The sequence below is a fragment of the Triticum aestivum genome, chromosome 7A, assembly GCF_018294505.1.
Source record: "Triticum aestivum cultivar Chinese Spring chromosome 7A, IWGSC CS RefSeq v2.1, whole genome shotgun sequence".
In the NCBI taxonomy this organism is placed as follows: Eukaryota; Viridiplantae; Streptophyta; class Magnoliopsida; order Poales; family Poaceae; genus Triticum; species Triticum aestivum.
The window spans coordinates 11,744,518-11,767,444 of record NC_057812.1 but is presented as its reverse complement, the minus strand read 5'-3'; the positions used below and the strand labels follow the sequence as shown (position 1 = coordinate 11,767,444).

The 22,927-nt window shown below is 45.1% G+C and overlaps 1 pseudogene; it reads left to right on the top strand.

Annotated features, from left to right (window-relative positions):
• Nucleotides 1-17,798: 17,798 nt before the first annotated feature.
• On the top strand, nt 17,799-19,235 carry LOC123154421 (uncharacterized; annotated as a pseudogene).
• Nucleotides 19,236-22,927: the final 3,692 nt, after the last annotated feature.

The following is a 22,927-nucleotide window of genomic DNA, read 5'->3' as shown; positions in this document are numbered from 1 at the left end:
AAACATGGGCTACATAGTTACAGACTCTTGGAACCCACACAATTTTTACATCATTAAAGTACAACCATAAAAGTCTTCTTGCCTTCATGAATAGAGCACCACACAAGGAAGCATCATACTCTTCAGTAGAGATTGCTTGTTGCAGCACACGGGAATCAGTTTCAAAAATGACATTTTGACACCCCAAATCACTTGCTCTTTCAATTGCTCCGATGAGGGCTAGGCTTTCTGCTTGGAGAGCATCCATGATATGGCTCAACCTCCCTGCTCCTGCTGCCTCTGCAAGTCCCTCTGGATTGCGAATGATGTAGCCCCAGCCTCCTGTATGATCTTCTTCCTTGAAAGCTCCATCAACATTTATTTTCAGGTAACTTGATGGCGGTGGAGTCCATTTTTGCCGTGATGTTGTGGTTTTTCCTGTGTACATGTCTTTCTTTACCATCTGCATAAACTCACTATGATGTAATACTATTGAGCTTACTACCTCCTCACAGTTTCTAATTTGTTCACCTCTATTTGCTTTATTACGTTCATGCCACCACAACCACATCATAATACAGATTTTTGTAGCTACCTCTTCTTTTTGTTTAAAGATTTCAATTAAAACATCTTGGGGGTTTGGATAAATTACGAGAGATAGCCTAATGTCTTCCATTTGCAGTGCCCTCCATATTTTCTTTACTTGCTTGCATTTGAGGAAACAGTGGCCCCCATCCTCATCCAACCTGCAACAAACAGGGCATTTAGAACTAATCTCCATTCCTCTTTTAATTAGCTTTTGTCTCCAAGGCAGGCTGTGATGTGCTAATCTCCATAGGAAAAGTCGGATCTTACTTGGTAATGGGATCTTCCATAATTTCATCCAATCAAAACTGATATTATTTGATGTACTGTTTGAGCCTGATTGGATCCCACTAGTTGTATGTTTGGCTTCACTGTCCATTGCCACCTTGTATGCAGACTTTACTGTGAAGAGGCCCTTCTTGTTATAATGCCAAGCTAAATTGCCATCCGCTGACTCATTTACTTGCAGCTGCATAATGAGATTGGCATCTTCATTGCAGAAGGTTTGATAGACTAATTCTTCATCCCAGCTTCCGGTCACAGGGTTTATGAGTTCAGATACTTTGTATAGTAACATGTTTCTTCCTCTTACTGTGATTGGCCTCCTCGTTGAGCTTCGCGGTAGCCATGGATCATTCCAAATGTTTATGTTTAAACCATTTCCCACTCGCCAAATAACACCCTCATTAAGCACCTTGACCCCCTTCAAGATACTTCGCCAGGAGTATGACATGCGCTTCATAGTTGTTGCCTTCAGAATTTGCCCGTGGGGGAAATACTTTGCAGCTAAGACTTGAGCACATAATGAGTCAGGATTCTGAATGAGTCTCCATGCCTGTTTTGCTAACATCGCGAGGTTGAAACAATGGAGATCCCTAAATCCTAATCCACCTTCCCTCTTCGGCAAGACAAGTTTCTCCCAACTTATCCAATGAATTTTGTTTTCCTTGGCCATTTGGCTCCAGCAATATCGGCATATCATTGCGCTTATCTGATAACATAGGGACTTATGTCGAAACATGCCATAGCATAAATAGGGATCGCTTGTGCAACCACTTTTATGAGGATTTCCTTTCCTGCACATGATAACATTCTCTCTTTCCATCCCTGAATTTTCCTCCATATTCTCTCCTTCAGGTATTGAAAAACCTTACTTTTTGATTTTCCAATAAAGACCGGTAGCCCCAAATACTTTTCTGATCTGGTCTCATTACTCACTTGGAGGGCGCTCATAACTTCTTTCTTTTCTTGAGAGGGGGTATTCTTGCTGAACATAATTGCAGATTTCTCCTTGTTTATAATCTGTCCAGAGCTGGCTGCATATATGTTCAAAATTCTATCCACCTCTTGCGCATTGCTTTTAACAGCTTTAATCAGTAACAGGGAATCATCTGCAAATAGAAGATGGTTAACACTTGGAGCTCTAAAAGATACCTTTATCCCCTCAATTCTTTTATGTCTTTCAGCCTCATGTAGTAAGGCTGAAAAACCTTCAGCACAAATGATAAAAAGATAAGGTGACAAAGGGTCACCTTGGCGGAGTCCTCTCGTTGGGATTATGGTTTCGGTGACATCATGGTTGACTTTAACTTGATATCGTACTGTCATTACACACTTCATGATCAGGTGAATCCATCTCCTTTCAAAGCCCATTTTCCTCATCATATCCTGAAGAAAGCACCATTCTACCCGGTCATAAGCCTTGCTCATGTCAAGCTTCAAGGCTGCATACCCATTCTTTCCACTTCTCTTATTCTGCAAGAAATGGGTTAGCTCGTATGCCAAAAGAATATTATCTGAAATCATTCTTCCCGGAATAAATGCACTTTGATTATGGGAGATAATATCCGGGAGGATTACCTTTAGCCTATTAGTGATAACCTTGGAGACTATCTTGTATATGACATTGCATAAACTAATAGGCCTCAAGTCTTTTAGTTTTCCGGATTGTTTACCTTTGGGATGAGAACCACCAAAGTGTCATTCCATCCCTGTGGCATGTCTCCTCCTCTTAGAAAATTCAGCACCTCATCTATCACTTTTCCCACCACAAGATGCCAGAATTTTTTATAGAAAATAGCCGGCATTCCATCAGGCCTGGGGCCTTTAGATCTCCAATGTCTTCAATTGCAGATTTGACTTCTTGCCTTGAATACTCAGCACACAAAATTTCATTCATTTGTCGGTCCACCTTTCTATGTACGTGTCTCGTAACTTCTTCATTGTCTGCTACGGTTGTGGATGTAAACAAGGCTGAGAAGTAATCATATATGAGTTTCTTCAAATTTGCTTGGCCTTCCACCCAACCACCATCATCCCTTTTCAACTTGGGTATTGTGTTCTTTTTCTTTCTTTCAGAAGCAAAGGCATGGAAGTACTTTGCGTTCCTGTCACCGGACTTTAACCAGTTGGCATGCGCCCTTTGTCTCCAGTATGTATCTTGTTGCTGCTCTAATCTATTTAGTTTTTCTCTCAAAAATAGCTCGCGTGATACTTGTTCCTGTGATATATCTTTCCTTCTCACCTCTTCAAGTTCAGTCTTTAAACATTTTATCCTCTGATTTAGATTACCCAGTGTGTTTATCTCCCAGTTCTTTAGATCCCTTGCTATCCTTTCGAGGCCATTGGAGACATTAAAGTGATCAGTCATCCGTGCATTCTGCCATGCCTTCATTATCACTTCCTCACAATCATCTTCTTCTAACCATTTTGCTTCGAATCTGAAACCTCGACCACCTCTAATGGGTGAATAACATGTCTGTCGATCAGTGGTCAGAATTATTGGGCGATGGTCTGAATGGCGTGGTTCCGCATTGAAGACTCTGAATCGTGGGAATCTCGAACACCAGCCCTTCGAAGCAACTGCACGGTCCAATCTCTCCTTTATGTATCTAGCAGCTACATGGTTGTGATTCCGCCAAGTGTATTTGTCTCCTTCGTAGCCCAAATCTCTCAATCCACATAATTCAAGAGTTTCTCTGAATTTATCCATGTGGCATTGGGATTTTGGTTGACCCCCTTTTTTCTCATGACTGAACAAACCTCATTAAAATCCCCGAGGCACAACCAAGGTCTATCCAATTGCGCATTCAGAACCTTCAATAATTTCCAAGTTATATCTTTTTTGTCCATTGCAGGTTCGCCATAAAAGCCCGTGAGTCTCCATCTGAAACCATCTTTTTCAATCACCTCTACATCCATATGATATTTCGAGTAGTTATGTAGCTCTATATTTATTCCCTCCTTCCAGTACATAGCTAAACCACCACTCAAACCCTTTTTCCCCTCACTATCTTTTACCACCATACCACTCATAGCCAACATCCATTTGAAATGCTTCATTCTATTCACGTTTGTTTTTGTTTCAGATAAGAAAAGAATGTCTGGGTCTTCCCGCTTCTGGAGATCCAGAAGCCCTCGAACTGCCGGGCCACTACCCAATCCCCGGCAGTTCCAGGCTATGATCTTCATTTTGGCTCGCCGGGCTGTCCCTGCAGCCCATCGTTCGAAATCGTACTTGGTTGTTGTGGGTTTTCCTTTTCCAATACCTTCTCTGTTTTGTCACCTTCTACTTTTGTCCTCTTTAATTCATCAACTTCTCCATCAATTTCCATGTAATCAGCATTCCTCTTTTTTTGGATTGGTTCCATGGACTTTTGATCATTTGTTAAACTGTGCCTCACCTGGCGTTTGAATGTGGTCATCTTCTCTTTGTTTTTCAGCTGCAGGGAAGTATTTCTGGCCTCCTTGTCGCCCAAAGTTGCAGTGTCTTTGGATTTTATTTCTCTTTCCTTCGGACTCTTCACTGCATTCAGTGTATGCTTCTCCTCCATCTCTTTTTGCACTCCCTCTGTTTGGGTGTTTTGTTGCTTTTCAATAGACACCGGTTCTTTACCTCCTGTTGTTTCTATATGCTCCTCTCGGGTTATTTTTAGAGGGCTAGCAGCTTCCTTTTCTACACCTTTTTTATTGCAATCATCACCGGCACTTGGACTAGTCTTCCTCCATGACGGACCATCACTTCCTTGCCTACTACCTTTGCTTCCCCCACTCCAAAATTCAGTCTTGTCGCTTGGTCCTCTATTTCTCTCTTCACTGGAACTCCCCTTGTAAATTACTGCTCACAGCCATGGACCATACTGCCTACCTCCTTCTCTTTTTTTTCGGTTGGGCAAACTTTTTCACTATGGCCAATGATCCCACAGTTGTAACAGAAGTCAGCCAAGTGTTCATATTCAAAGGAAACCACTCTCTCCTGTACTGCATCTTTCTTTTCCTCTATTACCATAGTTTCCTTCCTCTTGTCCGGCTCCTCTTCATCCTCGTCATCAAAAGTAATTCCTCTCATCAGTGGTAGAGTGGTGTCCATTCGTACTTTGATCCTCATATATTGCCCTATTGCAAGACCATTCTCATCTAGATCCATATCCAAAACTTTTCCAATTTGTTCCCCAATTAAAGTTCCTGTTTCTCTATCCATCTTCCCCATCGGAATACCATATGCCCTTACCCATATTGGTATCACTTAAATTGGTATTCATCAATGCTTTTGTTAGCTGCAAAATCTTCCATCACCAGCAAACTTTTATTGAAAAACCATGGTCCACTATCTACTGCCTTCCTTTTGCCTTTCTCTTCACGGAACGAAAATAAAAAACGGTTCTTACCAAAATCCTTGCATTCCAGTCCTGTGAAGGGGCACCAGATTCCTGCCAATGTCCTCCCTAAATGCTCAGCTTTCGCCGGTCTGTCCGACAGAAGCTTACCAACTGCTTGGAGTTTGCCCATTGCAAGGAGCTTGCATTTTTCCTTCCGAGTTTAATACATTTCTTCTCTGCATCCGACAGCTGCAGTCCCTTTAGTTTTCCTTCGACTCCAGCCAAATATGGTACCATCTCACCTCCCATTGTAGCCTCGGATAAACAGGGACTCTATTCAATCCACCTACTTTTTCACAGCCACACCACACTCCAGCTAGGGTAATTTGATTCAAATGTGTTTGCACACCCAAGGTTGCTAGGCCCGTGGAAAATCTATTCTGTGTTGATTTCACTCAAGCTTTGATTTAAGGACTCACCAATTTGACTGTCCGCTGAAACTGACTACAGAGGAGACCCTCAAAGCCAGCTTGGTTCGGCTTCCTGGATGCAATAGGCAAGCTTTGGTCTCCCTTCAGTTGATTGATTGACTGACGATTCAGATCAGGTGAAGGGGAATTTCGTGGTTATTGACAGCACAAATCCTCCCACGAACCCCTCTCTCCACAAGCTCCTGCACGTCAGCTACAGAACGCCCAAAAATTTCCACACAGATTTAGAGATGGGGTGAACTGATGAGGGAAAGTGCTCTCCGCACAGATTTAGAGATGGGATGAACTGATGAGGGAAAAGGGGAATGAAACTGATGAGGGAAAAGGGGAATTGCGCGGCACAGCGATTTAGATCGCAGGAAACAGGCTCAAGATTTCAGATTTTGTGGATCTGGACTCACGGATTTGATCGGCAAGGCTTGCCGAACAGGAACGCTGTGGACGCACCACGAACTCGCCAGAAGCGGCACAAACACCGTCACGTGCGGACGGACTAGGAAGGAAACGCCGAACGGAGATTCAGGAGCGGCAAATGCATTCAATGGATTGGGTGGCCGCATAGGTCTTGTTTTCTCTCTCCCACGCGCATTTTGGACCGGTTTACCCCTATTCGGTCATACATTTGTATCCATAGGTCTTTCATAGGGGCAAACCGGTCCAAATAGGATGCATGAAGGCTCTTCTTGGTATCTGTATTCGTACTTATGCGCAGAGCAAATAGGATTGGAGGGAGTAATTTCTCAAGGTGCAACGTTTTAGTTACTTTTGGATAAAATATCAGCATCCGCATTTAGAAGGGTTGGAATATATTGGTCTTTTTTCGAGGGCAGACCCTAAGGGGGGAGGTGGGCTATGCCCTGGGCCCTTAAATTCCAGAGGGGCCCTCCTAGGCCAGCAGCCAGGTAGGTTAGCCATGGGAAAAATATCTGGTGCACCAGAGCTTGTGGTGCTACCGATGCACCGAACTCACATTATGTATTAAAATGTTTAAAAAATTCTGAAATTTTTTTAGCACACTCACACAACATTAATGTAGGTTGTCACAAAATTTTAAGTCAAAATTTGAAACATAACTCGAAAATAAAAAATGACAAATTCAACATTGAATAGTACATAACATAACTTAGGCTTTAGATTTGAACCATTATCATACCGATGTCAAATTTGTCATTTTAGCATCTCACAAAATATTTGAAATTTTTGTACGAAATTTTGGGACATCATACATTGATGTTGCGTTAATGTGCTAGATTTTTTGAAATATTCTATGGCATCAGGTGCATCGGTAGCACCACAAGTACGGGTGTACGGGAACGGATACATTTCCCGGTTAGCCATTGGCACAAAAGAAAAAATAGGGTGGCCCATGACCCTAGGAAAGAGGCAAACCAGGAACATAGGTTACAATGTTTATGCACGCAGCCAGACGACACAGGCATATCTCTACTTCTAATGGAGCAGTTGGTAGTCTCGCTTTCAGGTTTTTTTCGTTCGGTTTTATTTCGTCCCACCTCCCACCACCCATTCCCATGCTGATTTTCTTATCCATCGGTTTATTTTATGTACACTCTTTTATTATATACCAGCACTTTCCTAACGTATGAAAAATCATAGATCTAATTTTCCTAACTTATCCAATTCAATCGATCCCTCTAATTAGTGCAATTTGTTTTAGGAAACAAATAACAGATTTTGAGAAAACAAATAACAGATTTTAATCAACTTTCCTAACTGATCCAGATCAATCGGTCCCTCTCTTTTATTACAAACCAATATTTTCCAAACGTATAAGAAATTACGGATCGAAATTTCCTAAATTATACAAGTCAATCTATACCTTTCAATAGTGCAATTTGTTTAAGAAAAAAATATCTGATTTTTGGAACGAAGGAAATCACTAGCCCCGCCGATATTTTCGGAACGAAAGAAGTCGCCAGCCCTGCAGATTTTTTCAACGATATATCCATGAATCCATCTCCCATCCGCATGCGCCCGACGACTGTGAGATCAAGGTCGCCGAAGCCGGATTCGTGCAGATCGAGGTCGTCATCGCATGGGTCGCTGATGGCCGCCACATGTGGGACGCGGACGGCCCTCCTTTGCGAGCCGCCTGATCCAGCTCTCCACCTCAGGACGACGCAGTGCCTCCCAGGCAAGGCTGCGACGGCCTCCTCCTCACGCCGTCTCCGTCCTCCTCCTCAACCCGTCACTGTCGCCTCCCCTCCTCCGTGGGCTGCCTGTCTGTGCCCAACGCCGGAGGACGATGTCCACCATGGAGTGGATCCCAGCGGCGGGGTCCAACACGGTGGTCGTCTCCAACGAGCGGTGGTCGACGCCGACGAGCAGGGCCCTTTGGTCGCCAACCCTCCTCCTACTGCTATCTTCCCAGTCCAGAGAATCCAGAGAAACATGGTGCCTTCTTCCTCCTTATGTGGATGTGATGCAATTTAGTGAACTTCGTAAATACTCGAGCTTCAGAGGACGTTCTCGTTTTCTCCCATATGGATGAGGTGATTGCTTGCTTTTTTGATGCTTGTGTTAATATTGCTAAGGAAAAATAGAGGAAGAGGACCCGTGTTGTTTTGAGTGCTGATGTACTCCTGGATGAGTAGGGGTGAATTTTTGTTGTTGCTGCTAAGGAAAACATCAGTGTTACTGCTAAGGATAAGATAGAGTAGGAGGAGTATTTGATAACCCTCGATCAGTAGGGATGAAATTTTGTTGCAGTTTGATTACTTGTAAATTTTGTTGAAGAACTGTAATAGGAGAGGACCTACCCTTCATGTGAAATCAAACTCAAATAAAGGGCAGACATTAGTGTGCTGCTCGAAATAATGATGTTGTGAACATTTGTTCTAACAAGGAAACTCAGGTCATGCTTATCCTCCTAAATTGCAATGTTTTTTGATTTAAAGTTTGTTATTCCGTGTCAACTGTATCTAGCACTTTTGGAAAAAAAATCAGGAACTTGCTTTTTAATCAGGTTGGGTTATAAGCAATTAGAGATTGATCACCTGCCTAGCTGCCCATTTATGAAAACAAATAGACTACCTTGAAAGTGTTCAGGATTTCAAAAGCATGGATTAGGAAATTACCTACAAGTAGTATACAAATAGATTGATTCTATTGATTTTTTTTGTCTCAGATGAAAGAGAAAGAAACATGTAGTTTCCTAGGCAGTTAATGTTCCTCATGATATACTGACACAGCCAAAACAACAGGTGTGTAGCTTCCAGTGAGCGAAGTAACAACAAGAGGTAAAGAAACGAGATCTTTTTTTCTCTACAATCGTTCTTTGTTTTCTGTTGCAAGAAGAGATGAGTTTCAAACTTAACACTCTATTTGTTTGTAAAGGTATTTCAACCAAGTCATAATCATATGATTATTTTCTTGTTTCATCTAGAAACCCAACAAAGAAGATATGGGCCACTGGTGGTCAATGCAGGCTTGTCGGTGGCGTATAGGGACGACATCAACTTGCCTGTCACGGCAAAGGGGGGCCAAGCTGGAGATGAGCTGGTGATAAACAATCTCAGGCCGAGCAATGTAAGAATCCTTTTTTATTATCTAGACCATGCTTACAAACCGGATGAAGATTTGTTTTGATCACATGTTAGACTATGCGGCCGGGTTACCATAATTGAGTCTGATGCGTACCAGTAGAGCTGCATGTCAGATGATGGGACATGAGAGCTCAAAATGAAACTATGATGAGGCGGCCCAAGCTCTCAAGACTTCATATTTTTCATAGCATTGATGATGTTGTTTAACTTTATTAAAAAAATTGTAGGTTGTCGAAACTTGTCAAAGAGAATGTTGTAAAAAATATAAGGTGAAAATGATTTTAAATTAAAGAATGGATTTCTTGCTCCGGAGCGCTCCCAGCCCCTGCTTCGCCGCCATCGCCCCGATGCTTAAGCGGGTCAGCCTTCTCACCTCATCTGGGGGCCTATTGGCAGGAGTCACCGCCTCGGTAGGCCATGTGGTAGGCGGGCTTGCTTCCCCAACACAGGTACTCGCAAGAACCAACGAGGCCAAGACGATTCTTTGCATCGAGAACATGCAGATGGACGAGAGCTACATTTATAATTGATTGGCAAGCCGTGGAGAGTATGTTCCTCTCGCTCTCCTATGCAAGGCAACAGAACAACGGTCTTCCTGAAGCCAGTGCGGGAGCCATGCACGCCACTGGTGCTGGCGAGCGTGTGAGGCACATCGACAACGCACTGCATCTCAGTCGGCTTAGAGATGCCCGCCTCTGGTGTCACGGCCAACAACTCATCCTCTTGCCGGCCCTCCACTTCGGACATCGAACAGTACATGACGCATCGCTCCTGCGCCTCCCCATACACCAGCGTGGGAGGGACGCAACCTGGTTGAAAACAATCCAAGCCGAAGGAGGACATCTGCATCTACACCGACACCACCGGTGGGTGGGTGGGTGTGTGTGTGTGTGTGGAGGGGGGGGGGTGGCTGCGTGGGGGAGGACATCTTCATCTCCCCAAGATGTTGTTGTTGAAAGAGTTTGAAAACTCATCGAGCTACGTACACTCTAAACGAAGTGCATTTTCATTCATCGTGGAATTTTATGTCACTGTCTTCTTTACACGTTGAACTCATGCAGTGTATTTATACATGGGACGAGAAAATATGTATTAGAAGAACCGATATTAATTTATAGCAATACAATCATAAGTCGCATGCAACATCCACGTGATGAATTATAGTTTATTTCAATGGAACTATCTCTATATATAATTTTTTTGGCCCGTGGGAACATACGGACTTGAGAGGAGAGCACGCGTGATGGCCCCTCAGTTTGATTAGTAGCGGAAACCATCATTGCAACTATGAGAGCTTCACCATCTAATCTAGGAGAGTCGAGGGGTGAGAGGAGAGACCCCATGAAAACAAAATAAGGTGTTACTTGCACTCTACACTAAACAGTTCAGGTCTCGCACAAAGTTCAGAAGAGTGATCCACACTTAGCCTCATATATTGCCAAACAATCTGGTGCTCACAACGATTTGAGCAACACTTTCCAATGCATGCCACCGTTGCATCAACTCATCGTTGCCGCTCCTTCTACCGGGCCTAATCCGTTGGCATCCCAGATATAAACCAGTCTTGCCTTGCTCATTAACTATGTAGTACAAGTCCCAGTCTCCCAGAAACTGAGTGGCTAAAGGAACAAACTAAAACCATCAGTCCTCCCAAAATATTAAGGGCAGTTCTGCCATTGGTCAATCAGTTTCAGTCATGTTAAGGACATCTACAACTCTATAATATGAAGTCACGCCGATGATCGGCCTTGGCTGATGAGCCTTGATATCGGCTCAAAGTACGCAGGGGACTACGGTTAGGCCGGTGGAGTGGGAGGAGGAGGTCGAAGGAGAGGAAGAAGACAACGGTTAGCCTGGCTTCAAGAGTGTGGCTCGCGAGAACGGGAGGAGGAGGATGAACGAGAGAGGAAGAAGACATACATGAAATTCGGTTGGCACAAAAATTATTCTGGCGACCAATCCCATAGTATTTACTAAACAAATTGATAAAGAGGGCATACGTTAGGCATGTGCTTAGATAAACTGGTTGAGTTATTTACTTGCATTTTTTCCATAGCAACGCACGGACATACGTCTGAGTTCCTATTTACTTTGACATATTTAGTAGAAGGTTTAGTGTCAATCTAAAACAAAATATGATTTGAAGAACTACTGGTGTTATAGATTTGCTAGGACTAATTAAGTTGTGTGCACGCCTAAATCCTTTCCTGATGTTTTTCAATGTTGAGATTAGGCTTTTAGAAAATGTGTTCTTCACTGGTCGAGATTACACTTTTGACGGGGGGCGGGGGCGTCACGGGCGGCGCACACCTCCTCCCCCTAGATGGTTGTAGCGGATCAGCACGAACACAGGGGGTCGGGGATCAGGGTGGAAAGCGGGGCGCTTGGCGGGGGACTCCTCCTTGCCGGTCCATGGGGAAGTATGTTGTAAAGAAGAGAGGGCGCCATGGCGAAGGTAAGATGGGCGTCATCAGGTTTTAATGGAGAGGGCTCTAGCGAGAAATGTCCCGCTACGGCGGGAAACCTGCGGGGAGGGAAGGGTCCGACAGGAAAAGGGAAGGGTGCATCGTGGGGTGGGGTTTTCGTGTTGGGCCCGCGTCTTGGAGATAACATGGTGAATAGTCTGGACAACCACATTTCTCCCCCGCATATGGTTTGGATTTGGGAAACCCGGACTGTCGAGACGGTTGAATTCTTGGAAGCTTATTGGGCGCCCGTTGGATGTCCAAAAACTCGGATGTATGAGTAAGAAATGAGCTTCGACTTTGAAGACGACCTTAATCATTTGTTTGATTCATTTATATGTGTTGTAGCCCGTAGCAACGCACGGGCGTTCTACTAGTATTTATAGGTCGTCTGTAATGCTTAGAGGCATAGGCTAGGAGTTGGCTTGCCATAACCAAAAGAGTCTTGAAATAAAATGTGAAGGCTTCAGGGATCAGAAATATAACGGGGCCATCCTATAATGTCAATTGCTCCTGTTTTGAATTTGTTTTTCTATCTCGTCTTTCATTTTTTCCCCACTGTGACTATAATAAAAAGTAGTTGTAAGGATACCAAATCATCATCAAAGACGAGGAAATTACCATTTATAATTGAGTCTTAATCACATCATCATTTGAGAAAGTATCAATACATATTTTATTCTGTGAAAATGCACGAGCATTCAACTAGTCTAATGAACATGTAAATGTTGGCATACCAAATGATTAAGCATGGAACCATCTCACCATGTAGGCTCTTTTTTTTAATGAAGTTACAATTTTAATGGGATAAAAAATTGCAATCTTTTACGGAATCATCGTGAATCCATTCCCTTCGAATATTGGCTAATTAAATCCTTCAATTCAAAGTTATTCTTTGTTAGGAATAAGCAACTTGTATTCCCATGAGGCCATAGGCCGATATATATACATGTACAGGTGTGGAACATATGCAGGAAACCCCTTATACAACGGGATAAATACAAAGGGGTACATGACTTATATTATAACTCTAACACCCCCCTCAAACTCATGGTGGATGAACAACACTGAGTTTGGAGAGATAAAAGCCATGTTGTGCTCTAGTCTGAGCCTTCGTCAGGAAATCCGCCAACTATAACTCGGAAGACACATACTGAAGAGCAATAACCTGATCCTGCACACCAGTGCGCACATAGAAAGCATCAACACCAATATGCTTGGTGAGCTCATGCTTCACAGGATCGCGTGCAATGCTGATAGCACCTGTACTGTCAGATAAGAGCAGAGTCGGTGTAGTGACAGAAACACCAAAGTCCTGAAGTAACCACCGTAACCAAGTCACCTCTGCCGTCAAAAGAGCCATTGCTCGCAACTCAGCCTCGGCACTCGAATGGGAAACTGCAAGCTGTTTCTTCGTCTTCCAGGCAATGAGAGAACCACCAAGAAAAACACAATAAGCAGAAAGTAAACGGCGATCTGAAGGATCACTAGCCCACGTAGCATCCGAATAGGCCTGAAGCTGTAAAGAACTGGAGCGAGGAAAGAATAGACGGTGAGAGATCGTGCCTCGAAGATATCGAAGAACACAAAGGAGATGACTATAGTGAACCGAGGTGGGAGCAGAGACAAACTGACTCAGAATATGAACCGGATAAGAGATGTCCGAACGAGTGACAGCTAGATAGACAAGACTGCCAACAAGATGATGATAACGCGTCGGGTCAGGGAGAGGATCACCATCAGTAGCACAAAGGTGAACATTAAGCTCCATAGGAGTCTCAACAACGCGCTCGTCAGTAAGAGCAGCACGAGCAAGAAGATCCTGGATATACTTTTCCTGGGATATAAGAAAGCCATCAGAGGTAGAAGAGACTTCAATCCCAAGAAAGTAGCGAAGAGGTCCAAGATCAGACATAAGAAACTGCTCACTAAGACGGGCCTTTACAAAGGCAATATACGGGGGGTCATCCCCCGTGATGATCATGTCATCAACATAAAGAAGAAGAAGAGTCCGACCACGAGTAGAAAGGTGAATAAACAATGCTGGATCATGAGCACTTGCTAAAAAACCAGCAGCAGTGATCACAGAGGCAAAGCGCTCAAACCAGGCGCGGGGGGCTTGCTTAAGGCCATAGAGAGAGCGACGAAGACGACATACCATGCCATCAGGAACAGAATACCCAGGTGGTGGCTGCATGTACACCTCCTCACGCAGCTCACCATTAAGAAAGGCATTCTTAACATCAAGCTGAGATATAGACCAGTGGCGTGCAGAGGCAACGGCAAGAAGTGTACGAACAGTGGTCATATGGGCCACAGGAGCAAAAGTCTCGTCATAATCACGACCATGCTCCTGCTGAAAACCACGAGCCACAAGACGAGCTTTGTGACGCTCAAGAGAACCATCGGAGCGAGTCTTAACCTTGTAGACCCACTTACAAGTGATCGGACGGACTCCGGGAGGAAGAGAAACAAGATCCCAGGTACCAGTGCGTTCAAGAGCAGCAATCTCCTCTGCCATCGCAAACTGCCATTCAGGATGAACAACAGCCTGACGGTAAGAAGTCGGCTCAAGAACAGCAGCACCAGCGGTGGGAAATCCAAAGCGATCAATGGGCGAACGAGGACGAGAACGCAAGCCATAAGTAGGCTGAGAGGAAGATGACGACTCATCCACAGAGGCATCGACTGGTCGTGGACGATGAGTGTAATGCTGAGGAAAAGATGGAATAATAGAAGGAGGAATCGTCAAGGTAGAATCGGGGGGTGGCGACGAAGAAGTCACCGGAGATGAAGGTGTAGAATCCGGTGACAGGCTGGGAGAGGAGACCGGGGAGGAAGTCACCGGAGATGAAGGTGGAGAACCCGGTGACATGCTAGGCGAGGAGACCGGGGAGGATGGTGGCTGCAAATCAACTAGAGGTGGAGAAGGAGAGGAAGTGGAACGGAGAGGTACAGTCTCGACGGGGGTGATAGGTGAGTCAGGAAAAGTGAGGAAAGAGATATCCTGCACTGAAAAAGTCGAGGAAGATGGGCGTGGGTAGAAGGGACGAGACTCATCAAAAGTCACGTCTCGAGAGATACGCATCCGACGACCAATAGGATCCCAACAACGATAGCCCTTATGCTCATCACTGTAGCCTAAGAAGACACACTCAACAGACTGAGCGGTCAGTTTGGTGCGTTCGCGAGGGGCAAGAAGAACATAGCAAACACAACCAAACGAGCGAAGCATCGAATAATCGGGAGAACGATCAAAAAGTCGCTCGAAAGGAACACCACCCTGTAGAGCAGCGGAAGGCTGTATATTGATAAGATAGGTGGATGTGGAGACGGCCTCAGCCCAAAAATGAGTCGGGAGAGAGGCAACAATCATCAATGCATGAGCCGTCTCAAGAAGATGTCGATGCTTTCGCTCAGCCACACCATTCTGAGCATGAGCACCAGGACAAGAGAATTGAGAGAGAGTCCCGTGCTCAGCAAGAACACCACGCAACATCTTAGAGATATACTCGCCAGCGGAGTCAGCACGAAAAACACGAATGGGTGAAGAGAACTGAGTATGAACCATGGCAGCAAAACGCTTATAAATAGACAACACCTCAGAACGAGAAGTCATGAAATAAAGCCATGTGTAATGAGAGAAATCATCTATGAAAATAATATAGTATTTATGACCACCTTTCGAAGCGAAAGGGGCCGGACCCCATACATCAGAATGGACTAAATCGAAAGGACGCTTGGACACTGACTCACTATGTGAATATGGTAACTGAATCTGCTTGCCAAGACGACAACCCTGACACTCTAAAGAGACATCTCCTGAGACAGACCCCAGAAGACCTCGACGAACTAAAGAAGACAACCGAGAACCACACAGATGACCAAGTCGATGATGCCACTGCTGGAAGGAACCAGTAACGGAGGCGACAGAAGCGGAAGAACTGGCGATGGTGGTGACAGCGGAAGGAACATGAAGCCAGTCCAACTCCCAAAGACCCTGAGAATCACGGCGGCGAGGGCCAGCCCCAACCAGAGTGTGCGTGCGACGGTCCTGGACAGAACAAGAGTCAACGTCAAGGATGACGCGACAACCAGAATCTGTAAGTTGACCAGCAGAAAACAGATTCATGGTAAGTCGATGAACATGAGCAACATCAGGAACAGAATAAGAAGGAGTGGTAAGATTGCCTCAACTAGCAACAGAAAGTGGAGTACCATCAGCAGTGAAAATATGAACAGGAGAATCCAGTGATCGAAGAGAGGACAAAGTGGAAGAATGAGAAGACATATGAAAAGAAGCTCCAGAGTCCAGAACCCATGGGGATGTACCTGACTGTGTAGAGGGTGATTGCTCAGTGCGGGAAGCATCAGTCACAAAACCAGCAGTACCCGTCGAGGAAGAACCTGAAGCCGCGAGCAGACGCTTAAGTCTCAGAATATCCTGCTCAGTCAAAGCAATGGCTGAAGCTGTCGAGGTAGATGACGAAGTCCCTGAAGATGATGATCGAGCCTTGCGCAGGTGTTTCTTCTTCGTGTAGCACTGAGACTCAAGATGACCATCATTGTTGCAATAGTCGCAATGTGGACGGGGGCGACCTGAGCCTCCAGAAGGAGTGGGCAAGAGCGGCGGAGCACTCGAGCGAGAAGGGGTCGGTGCAGCAGGTGGCGTAGGAGCACGAGTAGCGAGCACAGAGGGAACCTCCAGCAAACCAGCACCACGTAAGCGAGTCTCCTCAGCACGAATCTCAAAAAGCGCCTCCATGAGAGAAATACGGCCACGAGCAAACAACTGAGCACGCCGGGGCTCAAACTCCTTACGGAGCCGAGACAGGAACTCATAGACGCGATGAAACTCCAAATTGGCCTGGACAGCCTGGCAACAGGGGCAGGTACGACACCCAGCACTGCGGAGAGAATCAAGCTGGCGCCAGATAGCAGAACTCTGTGCATAGAAGTCATCAACAATAGAGTCACCCTGCTGAAGAGCATGCTCCTGACGGACCATAGAGAGGTATAAGGCATCACCAGAGGGCTGATAGCGCTGACGAAGACGGGTCCGCATCTCAAAGACAGTAGGAAGACCCAGAAATTCAGAAGCAAACTGAGGCATAACACTAGCAGTGAGAACAGCTGCAGCACGAGCATCATCATCAAGCCACTGGGTGTAAACAGACAGAGCACCATGATACGTCTGAAGAGCCTCCTCATAAGCCAAAACCCTCTCATCATAAGCACGATCAACAGCCTCATCAGCAAGCTTAGCCGCATCCTTGGCGACCTGATTAGCATCCGTAGGAAGAACCGATGGAGTTGGCGGAGTAGGGGCCACCGGAGGAACTGGACGTGGCGGACAGTAGACCTCGCCAGAAAGAACACCCCAGAGACGGATGCCACGCATGTGAATGCGCATAAAGCCAGTGAACTCGGTGTAGTTAGTACCATCAAAGATCACCGGACAGCAAGGGACAGCAACATAGCCCGATGCAGCAGACATTTTTTTTAGATCCGACGAGAGCGACCAGATCGGGATCAGGTGCTGGCTTGGGGCGGGAGCAGCGTCGAGCGGGAGATCGCGACTGGATCGGGACGGGCCGGCAGCGGGAGGCGCTGGCCGGCCGATCTAACGGGCGGGCGGGGCGACTCCGATCGGGACGGGCCGGCAGCGGGAGTCCTTCGAGCGGCCGGCTGGAGAGGAGATCGGGGGCGCCTGCGGGACGAGCCCCCTGCTTCGATCGAGCAGACGGAGAGGAGATCGAGCGGGGTTAGAGATCGATTGCTTCGATCAAACAGACGGATCAAACGCACGAGTTGCAGCGTGTAAAAAATTGACCTAGCTCTAATACCATGTTAGGAATAAGCAACTTGTATTCCCATGAGGCCATAGGCCGATATATATACATGTACAGGTGTGGAACATATGCAGAAAACCTCTTATACAACGGGATAAATACAAAGGTGTACATGACTTATATTATAACTCTAACATTCTTGACCATTAAAAGAAATGGATTAGTTGGACAATCTTGGTCGTCAAAATCAAGAGATTTGATAAATATGGAATGTTTAGACAGAGGTGGTTTTGTTTATTTAGAATGGATTATGTTGACCATCTTGTGCGGTGAAGTGTCCATTGGCACTCGTTCCTCACCGGTCACCAAACCTACCAAAATCCCCAATTCCCCATCCGGACCACTCCGATGGCGCCGCCGCCAACCTCCAACCCAGTACCACCGCCGGAGCCGCCGTCCCTTCGAGTCCAAGACGGGCTGCTCCAGGAAATCTTCCTCCCGTCCACCGTGATGGCCTCGCCGCCGGCGCCAGGCCCTCAGCAGATCCCACAGCCGGCGTCGTCCGTCGCCGATCTCCCGGATGTGCTGCTCGAGGAAATATTCCTCCGCCTCCCCGCCGCCGCCGACCTCGCCCGCGCCTCCACCGCTTGCGCCTCCTTCCACAGCGTCATCTCCGGCCACGCCTTCCTCCGGCGGTACCGCGTCATCCACCCGCCGCCTCTCGTCGGCATGGTCCACGATCCCTTCATCCCAGCTCAGCAGCCGCACCCCTCCGCCGTCCCAGCCCGCGCCTTCGTCGGCTTCGACTTCTCCTGCTCCTCCTTCCTCCCCTCCACCGCCGGCCGCTCCTGGAGTGAAATTGACTTCTTTGACGGGCGGGCCCTCCTTGCCGGCGCCCCGGTCAAAGAAGAATCCGGCAGCCGCTTGCTCGTGGGCGCTGAGCTGTGTGACTCACAGTACAGCCAATTTTTGGTCAGGGTCCTCGCCGTGTGCGACCCCGTGCACCGCCGCTACATCCTGCTGCCTGCCGTCCCCGACCACCTGAAAGCGCTGGTCCGTAGACCGGACCTCCTCATGTTGGAGACTTTCCTTGCTCCCGGCGAGGATGAGGACGACCCTTTATCATTCAGAGTGGTGTGCTTGGCACAATGCAGAATAAATCTGCTGATGCTGGGCTTCTCCTCTTTGGATGGACAATGGCACATTCTTATTCATGATCAATGGAGTGCTCAGGCTACTATTGGCTCATTTGAGAACTCTGAGCCTTGGCTGTCCTGTCGTCAGTACGTCCACAGATGCTTCTGTTGGCGTTTGCATTTCATGAACAAGTTGCTTCTCCTTGACACGCACACCATGGAGTTCTCTGTTGTCAGCCTCCCACCTGAACAACCACCGAACCGCAATTATGTCATTGTCGAGGCAGCGGACGGAATGCTCGGGATGCTCACTAAACGCTATGATGAGTACAGAGAAGATGACCGATGTTGGCTGGCGTATTCAATTCTAAGAAATAACCAATGGTACTCGGAGAAGGTCATCCTGTTGCCGGTAAAGCATGCTGCTCTTGTTGGTGTAGCTGGGGGATACCTGCTCGTGGAGGCGTTGTACACCCCATCTACACAACACATGCTTAAGTTTGGACTATTTTCCATGGACGTCAAGACGTTGCAGGTCGAATTGTTCGCTGAGCTTAGCAAACCCAACATGTATGGTCAGACTATATGCTGGTTTGCCACCATCATTGTGTGCACCAACTATTTGAGGTGGTGAGTGTGTTATCTACTCTTTGCTTACTATTATTTAATCTGGTCTCGGTGTTATACAACAATTCAATATGTTGCAGGGATTTGTTTGATAGTAGCATGCTTTGCTGCTTATTTGCTTGCAACCAGTGCTTGTTATGGATGCAGCCAATTCATATCCTGCCTAGTATTATGACTCGTCTGCAATTTTATACGTAGTTAATTGGTGTAATGTATTGTTGGTGCATTTTGTGCTAATGTACTGTCCAGTATACATGTAACTGGAAGCTTTACTGTCATCTTCTAGTAATCCAAAGTTGGCATCGGGCTTGTATATTTGACTGGACCTTGTTTTGACCAGCATGCTCACATCATTTTCAATTTATTGCCTTAATCAATACATTTGTATCTTTATATATAACATTTGTATTAGTATAATCAAATAACAACAACCCCTTGTTTGCTCTCTGAGTAGCAATTTTAAAACCGATGAAATAGTTCTGTCAGTTTGTTTTTACATGGTTACAGTCCACTGGCTCTTTTATAAACCCTTTAATGTCTAAAAGAATAGGTTTGCCCTGCTTAAAATATGAGTTTGCTTGATGCAGTGTGATCCTGCAATGACAATATCTAAACGAAATAGTGTATGTATTACTGAATGAACTGATTTGGCTTGGGTGAACTAGATAGCAGATTGGTTTCAAGCCACCATGTGTTGTGGATGTGAAAAAGATTTGGGGCAGGGAACATCGTACATGTGCAACTGAATTTACATACCAGATCGTTTCACTCAGCAAAAGGATGCTTAGAAAAAAAATGCATTTTGGAGCAGATCTACGGTGCAATTGAGCTTTCAGAGCGATGTTGCAATTGAGTTTGTTTCCGAACTGATAAACAGCTAGGAAATTGCTGCATATAGTGGAAGTTATCATAGGAGTACAAGGAGAAAAATAGTATTATTCTAGGAAATACCGGTGTACTGTTTGTTTCCTCACGTAATAATAATATATTCAATCAGTTGCCTTTTTTATGATGACCTTTCTACATCTAAAGTTCTTACTATTTCTAGTCTTTCCATAATTCCTTAGCTCTCATTCTTCTCTCCTCTGGATGCATCTTCGTCTTCTCTATCTGACCCTTTTGCTATATAAATTTCCGGCTGCATAGTTTATATGTTCCTTTTTCAATTGATAAATACTGAATAATAAGCTTCTTAGTCTTTCATTTTTTCTTTGGATTTAATCCAAGGAAACAAACTAAATTGATTTCTTGAATGAAAATTTCCTCTTATTGATGTGTTATTGTGTAAACTTCAGGATGTGAAGTCACATGCACATTTTGATACACATTTGCAAAAATCAGTTTGTTGCTTCATGCCATATGCACTTTAGAATGAAGCAAAGTAGCTACTGATCTATCTGATGTTGTTATATAAATAAATAAATGTAAGTGGTAGGCTTCTATTCATGTGCTTCCTATTATATTCCGAGGTGTGGTAAATTCATCTTGTTTCATCTATGCACAGACACCAGCACCACTTGGAAAGAAGGTTGATTCCACTGAGCGTGTCATGTCCCAGGAAGACAAAGTGATACCGGAATGTGACATATTTACTAGTTCAGCGCTTGGTCCTGTACTCCAGTGATGTTGTATCGTCTTTGAATTGCTAAGTAGCACTTTCTGAACTTATATAAAGCTTGAGTCAACTCTGAAGCAGGCTGAAGATATTGCTTGCTATTGATGTTGTGGCAGAGATGAGGTGCCTGGATTAAGTTCTTTGCTCAAGTGTAACATATGTTGTCCAATAACAAATGCCCTAGTCGACAGTAGAGTAGACTTGTTTTGACATTCTTTTTTTGAAGTTGTATGTTTTGTTTTTAAAGGATTTGAGGTGTGTTTGTATGTATGTACGTCATCCACCTGATTACATGCTTGAGATCCGCATCATTGTCTGCCTTCTTTTTCTTTTGTATTTCATCGAGTATATTGGACACTGCTTTCTTTTTCTTTTTTATTTCATCGAGTATATTGAACACTGGTTGTGACTACATCTCAATGACTGTATACTCTGCTTTTGGAAAAGCAAGCAGAGTACTCTGTTTGTGGAGTTCCAACTCTCTTGTTACTCTCTGCTTCCAACAAGATCATGATATATATATTAACCTCTAAAAGGATACAGACATGTAAGCACTCTAGAAATAGTTGCTCAAGAAAGGCCGGAGCTGAACAAACTTCATTTGGTCATTCTGTTTGTATGTCTTTGTGAAAATCTCTCTACTATGTTTGTGTTTAAGGGCATACACTTATACAAGATTGGCCTCCTCCCCCAGCCCAACCTTCAATTGCCTCTTTCCCGGCAGATACTACCAAATGATGATTTGATGTTCTTTTATATGTGGTTGTATATTGCGGATATTATGAGTGCTTAGGTCTGTTTCTGCCCTCATATATAGTGATGATTTATTAGCTGATTTACCACATTCATAGTGACGATGTATGCAACTTTGAGACGGTGAATGCAAAGGCGTTATCAAGTTGTGGTCATCTATTACACTTTGAGCTCGAATTGATATGACCAGAACATCTATTGGTGAGCTAATATATTGAGGGAGGGGATAACCATAGTAGTTCAGACATGTCCACATGCTCTTTTTATGGTGGTATTGAACTGCATGCATGAAAGCATTCATCGTATGGTTGTTGCACATATGGTATCAAGTGGTACGGTAATGTCTGTAGTGTTCCTATTTAAGCATGAGAAGAGAGATGGAACATGATCATAACTCGCAACCAAACTATCCTGCATAGGCCGAGCAAGGTGTAAAAGCTCGGTTGTTGCTAGGTTCATACTAGGAAATACCACATAAGCAATGTACCCAAATTTTTCATCTTAGTCGGAATAGATTTTAATATCCTAGATTAATATCAACATACAACACGTGTGTACACGATGGAACAAGTTTTGCACTTAGTTGGAAACTGCTTTTGCAATGTAGTCGAAACCCAGAGACATCCTAGGACTTGGAAGCATCAGGATCTCCGATTAAACTAGATTGTTTCCTCAATGAAGTCACATTCCCCCCTTTCGTTAGCTTGAGTAGTCTTCTTCAGGGTATCGTCATGGAACCAGGACACTTGATTGGGGAAGTACAAAACATCACCATGTGTGTTTTGCCCATGCGCTCAATCCGGATCAGCATATCACGGTCCATGGTGTGTGGTTTGATCTATGTATTATACTTGGACGAACGTGGGCTTGACTACTACCATGACCTTAGCCATATGAGAGCCTATGAACAACTTCAAATGTTGTTGCTACATTTACTCAATTAGAAAATGACATGTTGGCAACACAAAAAGGCTAAAAACAAAACCATTTTGCTGGAGGCTACAATTGTGAAAGATCACGTTGCTATGATATTATTGGTTTCAAGTCATGCTGCTGTGAGAGATTATGTTGCTATGATGTGACAGATATTGCTGTGATGAGATATTGATTCCAAGCAAGCACTAGTAAAAAAAGGGTCATCTGTCCCGGTTGGTAAGGGCCTTTTGTCCCGGTTTTTGAACCGGGACTAAAGGGTCGTTACTAATGCCCTAACCCTTTAGTCCCGGTTCTTACACGAACCGGGACAGATGGGCCTCCACGTGGCCGGTGCGCCGAGCCCAGGCAAGAGGGCTTTTGGTCCCGGTTGGTGGCACCAACCGGGAC